General features: G+C 45.0%; 1 pseudogene; it reads right to left on the reverse strand.

Annotated features, from left to right (window-relative positions):
- Positions 1-4,257, reverse strand: part of LOC118731520 — a 38,270-nt pseudogene extending 34,013 nt beyond the window's left edge.
- Positions 4,258-18,068: the final 13,811 nt, after the last annotated feature.

Consider the following 18,068-nt stretch of genomic DNA (forward strand, 5'->3'; position numbering starts at 1 on the left):
ATAGTTCAATTAGCTGCCGGAGGAATGACACCACATGAAATACAGGCAGTTGCAGATCACACAGCACTTTCTTACTCACACAATTCCTGGTGCTGCGGGCACAGGCCAGATGGGATCTGGAGGTGCTGTCCTCTGGCGTCGGCAGCTGGGCCGGTCCGGTCCGGCATGCAGGGGGCCGCGTTCCTCACCCGAGAGCTCAGTGGCTTCTTCTTCTTCTTCGTCTTCTTCTTCTTCTTCTTCTTTTTTTTTTTTTTTTTTTTTTTTTTTTTTTTTTTTAAATATTTGCCTCTTTTTAATTTTTATTTTAAATATTTTATTGATTTTGTACAGAGAGGAAGGGAGAGAGATAGAGAGCTAGAAACATCGATGAGAGTCATCGATCAGCTGCCTCTTGCACACCCCCTACTGGGGATATGCCCGCAACCAATGTACATGCCCTTGACCAGAATCGAACCCGGGTCCCTTCAGTCCCCAAGCCGACGCTCTATCCATTGAGCCAAACCGGTCTCGGCTCAGTGGCATCCTGATCAGGAGGTCCTAGCCGTTCTTCTGTTGTCTGGCAGGGAGAGGAGCGTGGAGCGGCATTGCTTACCGGACTGACAGAAGGACCTGCTTTTGTGGCTGTGTTGACAGGTGAGCACCGTTAGCTGGTCAGGACCCGTTTTTAAAGCCTGTTCGTACCCGCAGCAATCCAGGCGGCTGTCAGTGAATGACGTCAGCGCACACATGTTAATCTCAAACAGGGCGAGGGACTGCGTGTGGTTATCTAGGGGGAGTGCATCACTCACACACGGTTATCGTAGCAAGTCCCTCTGAGCCAGTGACTGAAGTTCAAGTCCTTGTCTGTGGGGTACACACACTCAGGGCAGTGGGGGATGTGTCCTTAATATCACACTTCAGGCTTTAGGAAAGTTAACTCAAACCTTTTTAACATTGTAAAGCATTTTTTAAACATTTCTATATATTACTATAACATTTGTCTTGTTTTTCAATTTGGGTAAAGCCACCAGGTCTGTGCAGTTTGTTACAGCAGTCAACGCTTCCCACGAGCACGTGGCAGAGCGGGGTGTGAAGCTGGGGAGGAGTGAGCCCAGGGCCCTCGCTCTTGACAAACAGGACTTTTACCACGTGCACAGCTCTTTCGTGCTTGCCCTGTGCCTGCTGCTCTGAGGTAGGCTCTCCAGCACCACTGGGGCCTGGCACGGGTCCTGCTGGGCCGGCTGGAGGCTGCCACCAGGGGGCAGGCGTGCACCCTGTGTCGGGAGGTCAACTTTCTTGCACGCCCTTCCCAACAAACAAACCCGATTCTGTGGTACCAAGCGAGGGCCGCATATAAAGGAGCGGAGTGGTTGGCCTGGGAGAGTGGCTGCAAAGAAACTTCTGGATGCTGCCAGGGACAGAGACCAAGCTTCTGGGCATGGCAGTCTGGCCCAGGTAACTCCACAGTTGGGATAGGGGACACGTCGTCTGATTTTCCTCCAAACAAGTCCGTTCTCGCACAACACCTTCTAACGAAGAAACAGCAACGTTTGTGCTGTAGAAGCCCGTCCAGAGCCTGGTGTCCACAGGCCCCTTTCTCTGGACTCGGCTCGCCAGCCACATCGACACCTTGGACCCGAGACCCCTGGCCCGAGAGGAGCTCGAGGTTTTGACGTGAGGCTGTGAGGGCTGCGCTGCATCCTTGCTGTGACTTTGCACCTCTCACTCCTTTAAAAATTTATTTATTGGCTTGGTGGGGGGAACTCAATCTGCTGTCCCACTTATTTATGTATTCACTGGTTGACTCTTGTGTATGCCTTGACCCAGGGATTGAACCTGCAACCTTGGCGTCTGTGAACAACACTCTCACCAACTGAGCTACCGGCCAGGGCTTTCCCACTCTTTTAAGCTTGTCCAAGCTAGCTTCAGTCACTTGCAAAGACCTGAATTAAAAATGTGAATTAAGATGGCTTCCGTGGATGGGAAAAATAAAGGATCAAGTCTATTTCTCAAAATCATATGGGCAAGAAAAAGATAAAACTAACAAAGTCATAAGAACAATGAGCGCCTAGAAAAAAGAGACTACTGTGTGTAGGTTCTTAATAAATATTTATTGTCCTGGCCAGTTTGGCTCCGTGGATAGAGCATTGGCCTGCAGACTGAACGGTCCTGGGTTTGATTCTGGTCAAGGGCATGCACCTTGGTTGCAGGCTCCTTCTCAGCAGGAGGCAAGCAATGGATGTGTTTCTCTCACATCAATGTTTCTCTCTGTCTCTCCCCTCCCTCCACTTCCTCCCTCTCGCTCTTTCTAAAAATCAATGGGAAAATATCCACGGGTGAGGATTAAAAAAAAAAAAAAATACCGACTGCAGAAATTAACTATAAATAATATCACAAAACTTAGAAGACAGGAAAGGGGAGAGAGAAGTTGAGCTAAATTTACTTCTTTTATAGCAATGGAGACAATTTGGCTTCAAGGCGATAGATCAAGACAGAGGAATAATCGTGTGATTTAGAATGATGTGCTGAAGCTTGGGTAACACAACAGAGCGTTACCTGAGGAGTGGGCCGGGCTGTTTCTCCACAGTCTCTAACAGTGTTCAGAGCCATTTTTATATTTTGCCGAGGGATCCAGTCTGTTTGCAAAAGGTCCAGGCGGGGACTGAAAGGACTGGTGTCTAGGCTGCACCCCTGCACCCCTCCCGGTGACTCTGCCCACAAGGGGGCGCCCTTCTCCCACCTGCCCGGGGGCGCCCACAGGTTAGCATCCACCTTGCTCACCAGTCTGATAGGGGAAGATGCCATCTCGGTATTGTTTTAATTGGCATTTGAGGTAGAATGCTTTCTCCAGGGGATAAGCGCGCTGGCATTGTCTTGTCTGTGAGCTGCTTTTTCATGCCCTTCACACGAATGGAAAGTACTTGCTTTTCTTATCTGATCGCATTATTACTCAGCTCCCTCCTCCAGAGTATTTTTAGCTTGTGGCTCTGCGCTAACTTCTCCTTTCCTCTGCCTCGTGCTTCTCTGCTTCCCTCTCCCTCCTCTACCGACTGCAATTTGTAGATGCTGCTAACCACCAGACACTCTTGCTTTGTTCTCTGCCCCGGCGAGGCAGACCCGCAAGTCCACACTCTGTCCAGGTCTTTCTCAGTGTCTCTTGCTCCTGAACCCTTTTCCCTCCCCTCTAGGTCTGCAAACCCTCTGCAGTCCACCGTGGGCTTAGTCTTTTGGAGCAAAAACCAAGAAGTCTTGCTTTCCAGACCTCCCCCAGCCTCCTCCAGGGCGAGAACTTCCCAAGCCGGCTGGCTGCTTGCTTCGGTGAAGGAAAGCAGTGGGGAGAGGGGGGCGAGTATGACGATTCATGACTTAGAGCCAAGTTTGATTTAACCACATTCGTATGCACACGGGAACAGTTCTGGAAGAAGGTGAACACAATACTTGTCAGTAGTGTCCTTGGGGGAGGGGATTTTATTATTTTTCTTGGAAAGAATTCTTTTAATTCTCACTTTGTTTTCCCCCTCCAGGCATCTCATCCTCTTAATAATAGTTTTCATTACAAATTTTATAGAAAAAACAATAACATGGTAACATTCAAGGAGTAACAGAGTCTATATAATCAAAGTAAGGTTTCTCTTTTACCTGTGTCCCCAAAGACAGTTACTCTTACCACCTTCTTATGGAAGTTTCCAGACTTGTCCTGTGTATAGTCTCTGTCTGCCTGTCTGTCTCTCTGTCGCATCTCAATCTCTGATCTCTCTCTCATCCTTGACTCTTTTTGCACTAGTAGGTGTATAACATTCAGACTTTTATGCCCCCACCAGCATCTCTTGGAAATTTTTAAATATCAGAGCCCATAAAACCCCCCTTATTTTTAAAATGGCTTTGTAATATTTCTTATATGTAAAATTCTTATATGAACCCTTTTCCAATCGAATGGAAAAAATATTTCCCATTTTTGCTACTACAAATAAAAAAATTACCGTGAGCGAACATCCTACATGTATTTGAGATTATGTCCAGGACAAAGTCTTGAAACTAGAGTTGCTGGGTCAAAGGTGTTTTTTTCTCTTATATTTTTAATGTCTGATTGCCATTTCATAATTCCCTTCCAAAGAAGTTGTACCAACATGTGCTCACACCAGCACTGTGTGCGGTGCTGTGTCTGCACCTTCCTCTCAGACCCAGCGTCTTGGCCAGCCTCTTGGTGTTGGTTGGTGTGATGGCGGACACCGGTATGTCACTGTTTCTCTGATCAGCGATGAGGCTGATGTCTAACATCTTCGTATGTTAGACACCACGTGAAGTTCTTTTCATATAGACTACCTTTTCTTGTTTTTTGTCAGTTTTATTTTGCTATTGGGTTGTTGGTCTTCCTTTTATTAATATTTAAGAGGTATTTTTATATTGGGAAAATTAGCTCATGCTTTGTTATATATGTTGTGAATATTCTTCCTGATTTACAATTTGTCTTTTGATGTTGTATCTTTTTTCCTCTGTGGAAATTTAGATTTGTTTACCCATTAAAACGTATCAATCTTTTGTCTTATCACTTCTCAGATGTTAACATTTCCTCCCATGTGCTAGTATTCTAATTGTCTTATATGTTTTTTGCTTTGCTTCATTTTTTTTTACTTTAACATTTCCGCTCTCTGTAGAATTAACTGGGTGCGGGAGTGAGGGAGGAGCCCACCTCTGAGCCGCTCCCCAGGGCTCCCTGAGCCCCTTCCTGCTGCATCCACCGTCCCCCCACTCTCCCCACTTATCGCAGACGGTGTCGGCGAACTATGCCGAGTTTCTGGCCAGTTCTTCATTTCTTGCTGATGCTGCTGTCTTTCAGAAGGCAGAGGAAGTAGCTAGAGGAACCTTTGCTTTAGCCCAATCTGGCCAACCAGGCAGAACACACTGGAGAGGAAGTGACCAGAGGCTTGGCAGAAAGGGACTGTGTCATTCTAGACAGCCTGTCTGCCTCCCACCACGTTGGTTAACCCGCTTCCTCCAGCCCAGGGGGACATCCCTGTGGGCACATCCCGGACAGCCTGGCCCGCCTCTAGCAACAGGAAGACGGCAGACACGCTGTCCGTGCTGGCCCCCACTTCTCTGCATCTGCTCCTCCCTCTGCTCAGCACTGCTCACTTTGTTAACGCTCAGCTGACTCTTCATCCATCATATCTCAGTTAAAGGTGGCTCCCGTGGGAAGCCTTCTCGACAGTCTAAGTGAGGTGCTCTCCAGCCCCTGCTATTCCCTTCCCAGTCTTTCTCCAAGACAGAGGGGGCGGGGACGAGAAAGCCACACAGTCCGGGCTGCTGGCTGGTAAGAGGCCTGAGCAGATCCCAGTAAAGATTTCTCAGAGTCCAAGTTTCTCACGGGACCAGAACCGGCCGCGGAGTGAGTGGGGCGCAGAGCAGAACGAAAGGGAGGGGTCCCTTGTCCATCACACATTTCAGGGTGGTGCCAGCAGAGCGCTCAGCGAAGGGGGCTCTGAGGGAGTCCTGTGAGGCTGCACGGCCTGCATGGCCACGGCAGCGAGCCAAGTGTCGGCTCCCGAAAGACACGGCCGTGTCTGAGTGCAGGGCCCTGGGACTGCGACCGTGAGGGACCTTTACAGAGTAACCAAGCCCAGGGACTTGAGACAAACCTGGTTCTCTGGGTGGGCTGCAGTCCAAGGACACCCGTCCTTGTAGAAGAAACACAGGGGTGATTGGACAGGCAGAGGGGAGAAGGCGATGCGAGACGGAGGCAGAGCCGGGGTGATGCGGCCACAAACCCAGGAAGCAGCCGCCTCTGGGGAAGCGGGGCGGCCGCCTCCGTCTGCACGAAGGGCTGGCCAGCACCTGCCTGCCGCCAGGACAAGGCACACCCGCTACTGCAGCCCCTGCTCCAGCTGCTCCGAGCTGGGGCCACAGGGAGCCGGCACCGGCGAAGCCCGCTCTGGGAGGCATTGCGGGCCCCGGGCAGGAATGGCTCCGGTCTTTGGGGGTCACTGAGACAGTGGGACTGCACCGAGCTGCAGGGCCGCTGCGGGGACTCAGTCAAACCAGCCGGGAAAACGGAGCAGAGATGAAAAACAGTGATTTCCGAGGACCCTGCTGGCACAGAGAGCCCGGAGCACGCTGGGCCTGAAGACGGACAGATGCAGCCCTGGATATTTTAGTTGCAGGAGTCTAAAAGCCCTGAAAAAAAATAAAATTCAGTTTAAATTCAGCATTCCTCACTTGCCATGGAAAGAGTCCTCAATTCCAGATACTTCAGGAAAAGTTACCCAGGATTCCAAGCATGGAGGCTTAGAAAGCAAGCTCCAGAAACGTGGGCAATGCTCACAATCGCAGACCAGGACAAAGAGGAGGAGGCTGATGGTAAAAGGGGCCTCCAGCCAGGACACGTCTGAGCGATACAGAGAGGGACTAGCAACCAGTGACACAAATGATGCCGTACGTCACCTGCCCCGGAGTGCAGGGATGACACTGCTGACTGAGGACTCCTGGGCTGTCACCATGAAGCGCCCTCGGAGAGAAGATTGCCTGATGCTGGGTCTATGGATGGAGTATGACAGTGAACGTGACTACTTACACTGAGTGGCCAGATGATGATGATCTCTGAAAACATAATAATCTGGCCACTCAGTGTATGTCCTATATAATAAAAGGCTAATATGCAAATTGTCCCCTCGACCAGGAGTTCAACCAGCAGGCAGGCCGGCCAACCACCCATGTCTCCTCCCCTGGCCAGGCTGGCTGGACCCCACCCATGCACGAATTCATGCACTAGGCCTCAAACACACACACACACACACATACACACACACACACACACACACACACACACACACACACTGAGTGACCAGATTATTATGTGTTCAGAGATCATAATAATCAGTGTACACACCCACATTAGTGGAATCCTATAATTTTGTCATTCTGTTACTGGCTCACTTCACTTGTCCTCAGGGATCATCACGTTGTAGCAGGCACTGGGATTTCCTTCCCCGTGAAGTCCGAGCAGCCTGGGTGAGACACGCTGCCCATTCACCCACTGATGAGCACTTGGGTTGTCTTTACTCCACTGAAGGTTTATCATATATGACATTTATTATGTTGAGATATGATCCCTCTATTCCCTCTTTGCTGAGAGTTTTTGTGTGTGTGTTTTTGTGTGTGTGTGTGTTTTGTTGTTGTTGTTGTTTTTTTTTTTCTTTTCCAAAAATGGGTGTTGGATTTTGTCAAATGCTTTTTTTTTCTTTTTCTTTATCTATTGATATGATTATATAGTTTTTATCTTTCATTCTGTTTATGTGATGTATCACATTTATTGATTTGCAAATATTGTACCAGCCTTGCATCCCTGGGATAAATCCTACTTAGCCATGGTGAATAATCTTTTAAATATATTGCTAGATCCGATTTGCTAATATTTTGTTGAGGATTTTGGCATCTATGCTCATTAGGGGTGTTGGCTTATCATTTCTTTCTTTGTAATGTCTTTATCTTGTTTTGGAATTAGGATAATGCTGGCCTCATAAAAAAGAGCTTGACAGTGTTTTGTTCCTCTTGAAATTTTTGGAATATTTTGAGGAGTATAGGTGTTAGTTCCTTTTGAATGTTTGGTAAAACTTCCCTGTGGAGCCATCCAGTCCAGGACTTTTGTTTGCCTGGAGTTTTTTGATTACTGCTTCAGTTTCATTAGTTGTTATTTATCTATTCAGGATTTCTGATTCTTCCTGATTCAGTTTTGGAAGATTGTATGTTTCTAAAAATTTGTCCATTTCAAACAGTTTGTCCAATTTATTTGGCATAAAGTTGTAATATTTCCTCACAATCCTTTGTGTTTCTGTGGTGTCAGTTATTACTTAATCTCTTTCCTTTCCGATTTATTTATCTGCATCCACTTTCTTTGTTTCTTGATGAGTCTAACTAGAGGTTCATCGATCTTAGTTATATTTTCAAAGGACCAATCCTTGATTTCATTGATTTTTGTATTTGTTTTTAGTCCCTGTGTTATTTATTTCCTCTCTGATCTTTATAATTTACTTACTCTAGGATTTTCCCATTGTTCTCCTTCTAATTCTTTTAGTTGTAGTATTTGATAGTTTATTAGAGATTTTTCTTATTTCTTGAGATAGATCTGTAATACTATGGGCTTCCATCTGAGAACTGCTTTCTGCTGTGTCCCATAAATTTTTGGGTTATTGTATTCATTTTCATTTATTTCCAGGAAGTTTTAAATTTCTTCCTTGGTCCATTGGTAACCCATTCAGTGTTTAATAGCATGCTGTTTAGCCTCCAGGTGTTTGAATGTTTTTGAGTGGCTTTATTGTAGTTGATTTCTAGTTTCATGCCATTGTGATCTGAGAAGATGCTTCATATGATTTCAGCTTTCTTGAACTTATTTTCTGTCCTAACATGTGGTCTATCTTTGAGAATGTCCCGTGTGCACTTGAGAAGAATGTATCATCTGCAGCTTTGAGGTGAAATGTTCTGTAAATGTCAATTAAATTTATCTGACCTAGTGTGTTATTTAAGGTCACTGTTTCATTGTTCGTTATGTTGTCTGGAAGATCTAATCAGTGAAGTCAGTAGGGTGTCAAGTCAGCTAATATGACTTGTATTGCTGTTATTTCTTAAAATCCTCCAAGAGTGTGTATGTTTGTGTATATATATTTACCAGAGTCATATCCTCTTGTTTGATCAATCCCTTAAGTGTTATGTAGTTACCTTCTTTGTCTCTTGTTATGGCCTTTGATTTGAAGTCTATTATGTCAAATATTAATATTGCTACCCCAGCTTTTTTCTTCATTTCTTTTTGCATGGAAACATTTTTTTCCCATCACTTCACTCGCATCCTGTGTGAGTCTTTTTTTCCTGTGGTGTAAACAGCATATATATTGGTCATATTTTCTTATCAATTCAGCTGCCCTATGTCTTTTGATTGGAACATTTAATCCATTTACATTTGAGGTTATTATTGATAGGTACTTACTTATTTCCATTTAAAAATATAGTTTATTGATTTTTTTACAGAGAGGAATAGAGAGGGATAGAGAGTTAGAAACATCGATGAGAGAGAATCGTCTATCAGCTGTCTCCTGTGCACCTCCTACTGGGGATGTGCCCGCAACCAAGATACATGCCCTTGATTGGAATAGAACCTGGGATCTCTTAGTCCACATGCTGATGCTCTATCCACTGAGCCAAACTGGTTAGAGTACCGTTTTTTCTTTATGCCTATGTTTCTCTTATTTCTTCTTATCATTACAAAAGTCAATTTAACATTTCTTGCAATGCTTTTTTGTGCTAATAAATTCCTTTAGCCTTTCTTTTTTTTGTTTGTTTGAGAAGCTCTTTATTTCACCTTCTATTTTGAATGATAGCTTTGCTGGATATATTAGTCTTGGTTGCAGATCCTTGCTTTCATTACCTTGAATATTTCATGCCATTTCCTTATGGCCTGTAGAGTTTCTGTTGAGAAATAAGCTGAAAGTTTTATGGGAGCTCCTTTGTTTTTCTTTTGCTGCCTTTAAGATTCTCTACTTGTCTCTCATTAAAAAAATATATATTTTATTGATTTTTTTACAGAGAAGGTTAGAGAGTTAGAAATATACATGAGAGAGAAACATCAACCAGCTGTCTGCTGCATACCCCCTACTGGGGATGTGCTGCAATCAAGGTACATGCCCTTGACCGGAATCGAACCTGGGACCCTTGAGTCCATAGGCCGATGTTCTATTCACTGAGCCAAAACAGTTAGGGCTGTCTTTAATTAAAAAAAAAATATTTTTTACTGATTTCAGAGAGTAAGAGATAGAGAGATACTAATCCTAACCCTAACCCTATAGAAACATCAATGATGAGAGAAAATCATTGATTTGCTGCCTCCTACACACCCCAAAATGGGGATAGAGCCTGTAACCCAGTCATGTGCCCAGACTGGGAATCAAACTGTGACCTCCTGTTTATGGGTCAATGCTCAACCCCTGAACCATGCCAGCCAGGTAAAATTTTGACATTTAAATTATGATGTGTCTAGGTGTAGGTCTCCTTGGGTTCATCTTACTTGGAACTCTCTGTGCCTCCTGAACTTGTGTTACTTTTTTCTTCCCCAGGTTAGGGAAGTTTTCTGCCACTATTTTTTTCAAATGTATTCTCTATCCCTTGCTCACATTCTTCTCTTTCTGGTATTCCTGTGAGATGGGTATTGTTACATTTCATATTCTCCCACAGTTCCTTAAACTGTAATCCTATTTTAAATTTTTTCTTTTCTTTTTGGTTCTCTGTTTGACTGATATTTTCCCCCTACCATGTCTTTTTTTTTTTTTTTAAATTCTCACCCAAGGAGTGAGGATATTTTCCCATTGATTTTTAGAGAGAGTGGAAGGGAGTGGGAGGAGTAAAGAGAGAAAGAGGAGAGAGAGAGAAACATTAATGTGAGAGAGACACATTGATTGATTGCCTCCTACTTATGCCTTGATTGGGCTGGGGATTGAATCTTTAACCAAGGTACATTCCCTTGACCGGGAATCTGCAGGCTAATGCTCTAACCCCTGTGCCAAATTAGCCAGGGTTCTACCATGTTTTTGAATTCACTCATCCAATCCTCATCTTCCTCTAAGCCGTTTTATTCCTTCCAGTGTATTTTCAAAACATATGTTTTATTGTTTTCAGAGAGGAAGGGTGAGGGAGAGAGAGAGATAGCAACATCAAGGATGAGAGAGCCTCACACTGGGGATAGAGTCCACAACTATGGCATGTGCCCTCACTGGGAATTGAACCAGGACCTTCTGGTTCATAGGTCAATGCTCAACCACTGAGCCATGCCAGCCAGGCCTTCCAGTATATTCTTTATTTCAAATTATGTTATGTCATAATTTCTGACTGGTTGTTTTTCATAATTTCTGTATCTTTTTCCCCCCCATTCTGTTGAGCATCACTGTGAACTCTATATCTGACAAATTGTTCACCTCCATTTCATTTAGCTCTTCTTCTGGAGAGTTTGCTTGTTCTTTCATTTGGGGCTTATTTCTTTGTCTTCCCATTTGGTTGCCTGTTTGGGTTTGTTTCTATGCATTAGGTAGATCTGCTATGACTCCCAGTCTTGGTAGGGTGGCCTTATGTTGTAGGTGGCCTGTCAGACCTACTAGCACAAACTCCTGGTGACCAGACCTGGGTGTTCTAATAATGTCCCTTGTGCTAGTTCTGTGGGTTCTTCTGTTGGAATTGAATCTTGATTCCTATTGGCCCATTCATGCATAGGCTCGACCCTCAGGCTGGCTGACAGTGAGCCTCAACCCCCAGCACAACGTGCAAGCTGTTGTGCAGGTGCTGATCACATGAAGCAGAATTCACCTCAGCATAGTTTGGAGCCTGACAATATCTCCCTGTGGATATGCTGCTGATGAAGCTATTGGTTCTTGCTCTGAAGCTGGCCACTGAGTTTATTGGATTTGGGCCTATTCAGAGGGTCTCTGGTGCAGGCCAATGTCAGATGCTGTTTGTGACAGGCCCTGAGTGCCCTGTTTAGAACAATCAGCGATTCACAGCTCGTGGGCCCCTCTTCTGGGCTGGGTGTGTGAGGAAAGAACAAAGCTGCACACCAAGGTCTGCTTTTCCTCACACAGGGCCCAGAAGCAGGCCAGGCAAAAATTCAAAGCACCCAGAAATCCACCACCATCTTGGAATCCCTTTGTTATTACTATTAAACTTTACTGTACTCCCCAAACCAATCTGTCTGCCATGTTTTTCCATTTTACCTGGCTTCATCTTGTTGATGATGGACAGTAACTGCCAGTGATGCCCATTGTGAAGCAGCAAATGTACATGTCAAGGTAGCCATGTCCCAAATGCCTCCAAAGCTCTGCCTCCTCAATGTTAAATGGTCCTGATTAGTTTCTGTGTGTTTTTATTTTAATAGTAGCCACCATTCTAATGGGTGTAAGACAATATCTTATTGTGGTTTTGATATGCATTTGTCTGATTAATAGTGATGCTGACCATCTTTTCACATGCTTATTGATCATTTGCATGCTATTTTCAGATAAACGTCTTCTGTAGGTTGCCTTTTCATTTTATTAATTGTGTCAATTTGAAACACAAACACTTTTAAGTTTAATGCAGCCCCAGGCATATTTAGTTTTATAAAATACTGCCATCCCTTTCCCAAGTGGTTTTACCATGTTGTATTCCCACGAGCAAATATGAATAACCCTGTTTTTTCCCCCTGCATTCTTATGAGCATTTGGTGTTATCACTATATTTAAATTTCATCCATTCTGTTAGGGGTGTGGTGATGTATCATTCTGGTTTTAATTTGCATTTTCCTCATGGCTTATAAATACATTTTCATGTGTTTATTTGTCAAATGTACATCATCTTCTATGAAATGTCTGTTCATGTCTTCTGCACACTTTCTAATTGAGTTGTTTGTATTTTTTTATTGTTGAGTTTTTAGAGTTAAAAATATATTTTCTAGCTACTAGTCCATTATGGGTTATGTGTTTTATAAATATTTTCTCCCAATCTATAGATCTTTCACATTTTTAATTTTCCTGAGATCCAATTTATCAAATTTTCTTTGCTTTTTGTGTCATGTCTATTTTACATATTCCCCCTTTTCTTCTTCTTCAGAGAATCACCATTTCCATTATTTAATAGGAATCTTGCTCAGCCTGGGTGGTTTGGTGTCAGGAAGGCTAAAGAGGGACAGCCAAGGAGAACATGGGCTCATGCGATTGGTTCGGGGATGTCAGGTCCCTCTGAGCTGGACCACTCGGCATCTTTCCTGAGACTTTTGTGAGGGCCATTGGGAGGACGCTGTTTGCTTCTCCATGTGGAGAGAGACTTTCTGAGAAGACGACCAGACCAAGCAGTGGGGAGAAAGATGGGGTTTCAGTCATGTGCCAGCTCCTGAATCCAGGTACATCTGAAGCCTTTTAATGCTCCAGTGGTGAGAGCTGTGAAACCCACCAGCTCCGGGCACCACCACTCTGGTTTTAGCTGGGATTGTGAGTCATCTCATTGAAAGAGCCCTCAGCGACAGAGCAGTCCACAGGCATTATTCACTCTCTGCTCACCACGGCTTTCCCCCTCACACCACTGAAATTGCTCCTGCTACCATGACCACTGACAACAACGTCATGGTCTCTTTTTAGCTCTTCCTGTACTGCACCTCTGTGCCATATTTGACATTAAGTAAAACTCTCTCTTCCCAATATTTCTATATCATTTCTCTTTTTATCTCTCTGTGTCCCTAAGGACTGTGACACCGGGTAATGACTTTTACACACCAGAGACCATGACAGGCACCACCACCTAAGTTACATCACTACATGGAGCAGAACCCTTACACCTTCTTCACACACCGTGCATTTTATATACATCCTTTCCTTAACCATGTATGTGTGCGTCTGGATTTTTGGACTCCAGAACTGAGCATTGCTTGTCCTTCAATAAACCCTACATCAAATTAAGGGTGCTCAAGTTTGCATTTGATTTTTGGGTAGTCACTTCTCTCAGGTGGCTCATATGAGGCATAGCGATCAGCCAGGACTTTTTTCCAAAAACTTTTTTTTTACAACTGCCCACTTTGTGAAGTCTGGCTGTGGATGACCAATCTTTTGTTGTCTGAGAACTGATCTGCCCTCTCCCAATGCCTCAGCTGGTATGTAAAGATAATGTAATGCCAATCTAACTCTCCTAAGCAGAACTTATCTTACATAACAAGAACTTCCAAGGTTAGCAAGCTTACCAGTTCAGTGTCATCATTGAGAATACTTCTTATTTGCCATCTTTAGGCTAACAACCCTCATGGTCCTAAGATGACTAGAGTTTTAGGCACCACTGTGATAGGTTGCAAAGATGGCTACACTATTTTTTATTTTAAGCTACTTCCATCAAGAGATATAGTCATCTCTCCACCTAATCATGGCTTAGCCATATGACTTGCTTTGGTCAATGGGATAACAGTGAAGTGATACATGAAGACACTTGAAAAATGCCTGCACATTGGAGTCCCTCCCTTACACCCCCCTTTGTTGTTTGGAACGGGAGACACTATTTTGGACTAGCTTGCTGATAGACTAGTAGCGAGACAGTCCCAACCCCCAGATAACTCCCTGTAGACCAACTAGCTTGTCAGTTGTCAGACATGTGAATGAAGCCAATCTAGACCATCCCGCTCCAGCTGAGTTAGCTCCTATCAGAAGAACCACCTGGCCAACCCACAAAATCACCAGGAATAAGAAATGATTCTGTATTAAGTCACTAGATTTGGGGGTGGTTTGTTATGCCACAAACTAACTGATAGAATCTCATACAGACACAAGGACATACAATAGGAGAGTGCCCATCTTGGCACTCTGAGGAGTGTTCCCTTATGGGTCGCTGGCCAGAACCCAGGGCGTGAAAAAGCCCTGGGCCGTGCAGAGGACAGTGCACCACTGTTGCCTAAATGGGGTTCTGCCAAAAATGAGAGGTCTCTGTCCTTTAAGCAGAGCCCCATGTGGAGGAGGGGCAATGAGTAAAAGAGCAGTGGTGTTCTGTAGGCACCCAGCAGGCCTCTACTCTAGGCGAGCCCCCAAAATTGCATTTTCTGATTTTCCTCATCCTCCCCGCCTCCAACTATGGCTGCTTCTGGGTGTTAGAATAGAAGATGTGCTAACACCTGTGGGGGTGACGACTGTATCAAGTATTTGGGGGATGGGGAGGCTGGTTTGACAAGTAGAAGGGATAGAGACAGAGAATCAAGTTAATGTTTTTTCTGTTTTCTAGACCCAGTTTCTCTGGGGGCCTGGCTATAGAGCTGAGCTCAGCTGCATGAGCCACCGCAGCAATTCTTGTAGCAATTTTCCCTTCATCTGCTTGAGTAAGCTTGTTACTCACAATAAAAGCATTTTTTAACACACTGCTCTCACGCAAAGATGCCCAACAGTACTCATAATATGATAAATACACATTGAAATGACACTCAGATACCATTTAGCATTTATCAAATTGGCAAAAAGAGAAAGGTCTAGCACCTTCGTTGGAAAGGCTGTGGGGAACTAGGAGCTGTCACGACTGGTGTGTGTGTGCAGGAGGTTGTACAGCTCTGTAGAGGGCAAGCTGGCAACATCCACCAACCTTGGGAACACATTTGCCCTTTGACTTCACAGTTCTTAGTCCTGGGATGTATTCTATAGATGTCCCGTGGTGGGGAGAAAATGATGTATGGGCAAGGTCATTTATCCCAGCACTGTTTGTAGTTCACCCACAAGGGACTGGTTTAACTACCTGTGCATTCGCACATGGAATACAGTGCAGCTGTGAAAACCAGCAGTGACCTCAGGCTCTCACATGGAAAGGCCTCCAGAGAGACTGTGAGGTAAAAAACCAGGTGTGGAATATTGTATACTATCCTTTGTATAAGAAAGGGGGAAGAAATACATCAGAATATGTATTCTCATTTTCTTATATTTAGACGGTAATTTAAATAAAGGAAATGAGGAAAGATGAACAAAAAATGAAGAAATAAATAAACATGATTATTTCCAGGGGTGGAGGAAATGCCTGTGGAGGGAAGTACATGTCTCAGTGGTCATCTTTTTATATCCTTTTGACTTTAGAAAATATGAACATATTAACCGTTCTAAAATGAGCGTAAACAAATGCCATCCTATATAATAAAAGGCTAATATGCAAATTGACCAAACAGTTCAAAGACAGGTCGCTATGATGCGCACTGACCACCAGGGGGCAGACACTCAATGCAGGAGCTGCCCCCTGGTGGTCAGTGCACTCCCACAGGGGGAGCACCACTCAGCCAGAAGCCGGGCTCATGGCTGGTGAGCTCAGTGGTGGCGGTGGGAACCTCTCCCACCTCTGTGGCAATAGGCTATCCCCCAAGGGCTCCCAGACTGAGAGAGGGTGCAGGCTGGGCTGAGCGAACCCCCCCCTGAGTGCACAAATTTTGTGCACCGGGCCGCTAATTTTTCAATAAAAATGTTGTATCATTCTATTCCATGATGCTGTTTGAAGAATTCAGGGCAGTGGGAAGAAAACATGCTATGTCGACAACCTTGACATTGTGTAAAAAAACACCCAAACCAGCTGTTAGAGGGGAGGAGGTTTGGGGGGAGGCTGGGTGAAAATGGTTAAGGGATTAAGCAAAAACAAACAAACAAACAAAAAAAACCCCCCACAAAGTCATAGACAAAGACAACAGTACAATTTTATTAACCAATATTACCCCAATACATTCAATAAAAATAACAAAACAAATAAACAACCAAACCTGGAATGTTCTGATAAAAATCCCAAAGCAGAGAAGGCATGCAATAAGTGGCCCTTAACTGAACCCGTGTTTCTCTTGCGTGTGCTTCCTACATGTGCACTGGGCTTGCTGCTGAGACCCCTGTGCAGCTGCACTGCCTGCACACACACCGTCCCACGGAAGGGCATCCTGCTCGGCCAGCTCAAGATGACGCTGACCAGCCAAGCATGTAACAGAATCCCAGGACAAAGAGGCTTGTTGCATTAGCGTGTTCTTTTTAACCTGCAGGGACCAGGAGGCCTCTCAGAGAAGTGACAAAACCTATTTCTCTTCCTCAGATGTTCTTGCCGTTGGCGCTCTCTGATTGTAAGCAGGAGTAAGTAAACATTGCCTGGGGGTACTGAGCTGGCATCTTCTCCCCAAAGCGGGAGCAGGTCTGGGAGCCAGCGGCTGAGCCTCATCTATGCTTGGTGGTCCACTCTGGGGTCAGTGCAGCCGTCTGCCCAGTGACTGAGCGACCTTGGGCTCGCACCTGACTTTTCTGCCTCGGTTTCTGTGGAAGGGGACAATGCTATTACCCCTCTATGTGATTATTATGAGGAATAAATGTTAATTCATGAAAGGTTTAAACAGTGCTTAGCACATGTGAACTCCCCAATTAGTGGTAGCACTAAGAGAAATAGTAATGATACTTTTATTATTATATGACTTCAGGCTACATAGAAACATTGGCTGGCACGCTGACCCATTTGATGCAGTCCTATCGAAGAAGGATTGGGAAGGGGTCTCTGGACACCAATTCATACTCATATAAGATAATAAGTATAGTTCCAGTAGGTATTATGGGCAGGCTCTGTGCCCTGAGGAGGTACAATAAGCCAGATGGGACTGCCCCTACCCTCCCGATGTCCTAGGCTACAGGGGAGAGGGATGAGCAGACCGATGACACAACACAGGGCCGGTGCAATGACCAGGTCAGCTCAGGATGTCAGAGGTCACAGGTGAGGGCACCTAATTCAAACTCCAAAGACCAGGAAAGGCTTTGTAGAGGCAGGATGGGAATGGCAGCAGCCTCTCTCTCCTGGAGCACACATGTGACAGCCACATAGTAGCAAGGTAACGATGTAACACACATATCAATGCCTTGTTCTTCAAAACTGTTTTTTTTTTTTTTTTTTTCCCCTCTCTCCTCAATTACAGCTGACACACACAGACACCTGGAGCAGATGAGTAGGTTGGTCAGCCTCCTCTGTCTCCCCAGGGCAATCAGCCATCAATGTATGGACATCTCTCCAGGCATTCGGGTCATGATTCCCATAGCTTTTTCCAGATTTGGCAGACCTGCTGATCTGAGCATGCGAGGTCTTCTGAACCTTACTGCTGCATTAAAAAAATTTTTTTTTTAATTTATTTTTTTTAGTAAAACAAACAGAACCGATGAGGCTAACAGCCATCAGTAGTCTTGACATCAACCTGTGCTTCAGTCGTGGTCTGCCACTTTGACCAAGGGTAAATTCCACGCTGTGGAAGCTGGGCAGTTTGTACTGAACATCCTCAGCAGTTAGCTGGATTTTCTAACTGCAGCCTCATTGTTCTGCACCTCAGCTAGGCTCCCTTCAAAGACACGGCCCTTGAGACACCAGGTGTGATGTTGGTTGTTTGAGTTCTCGAGGCTACTGCTTCCCAACATTTCTCACATTGAACACCGCGGGTGCCTTCACATCACACCCATCAATCTTCCCTAGAAAATGGACCGACAACTTTCTTCTCGGCTCCTTGTTTGCTGCCTTTCATAAGGTGCTTGTCCTTGCTGACCGCCATGGTGCTGCTCAGAGAGCCAAGAGCCTCACCA

The sequence above is a fragment of the Pipistrellus kuhlii genome, unplaced genomic scaffold, assembly GCF_014108245.1.
Source record: "Pipistrellus kuhlii isolate mPipKuh1 unplaced genomic scaffold, mPipKuh1.p scaffold_m20_p_31, whole genome shotgun sequence".
Lineage (NCBI taxonomy): Eukaryota > Metazoa > Chordata > Mammalia > Chiroptera > Vespertilionidae > Pipistrellus > Pipistrellus kuhlii.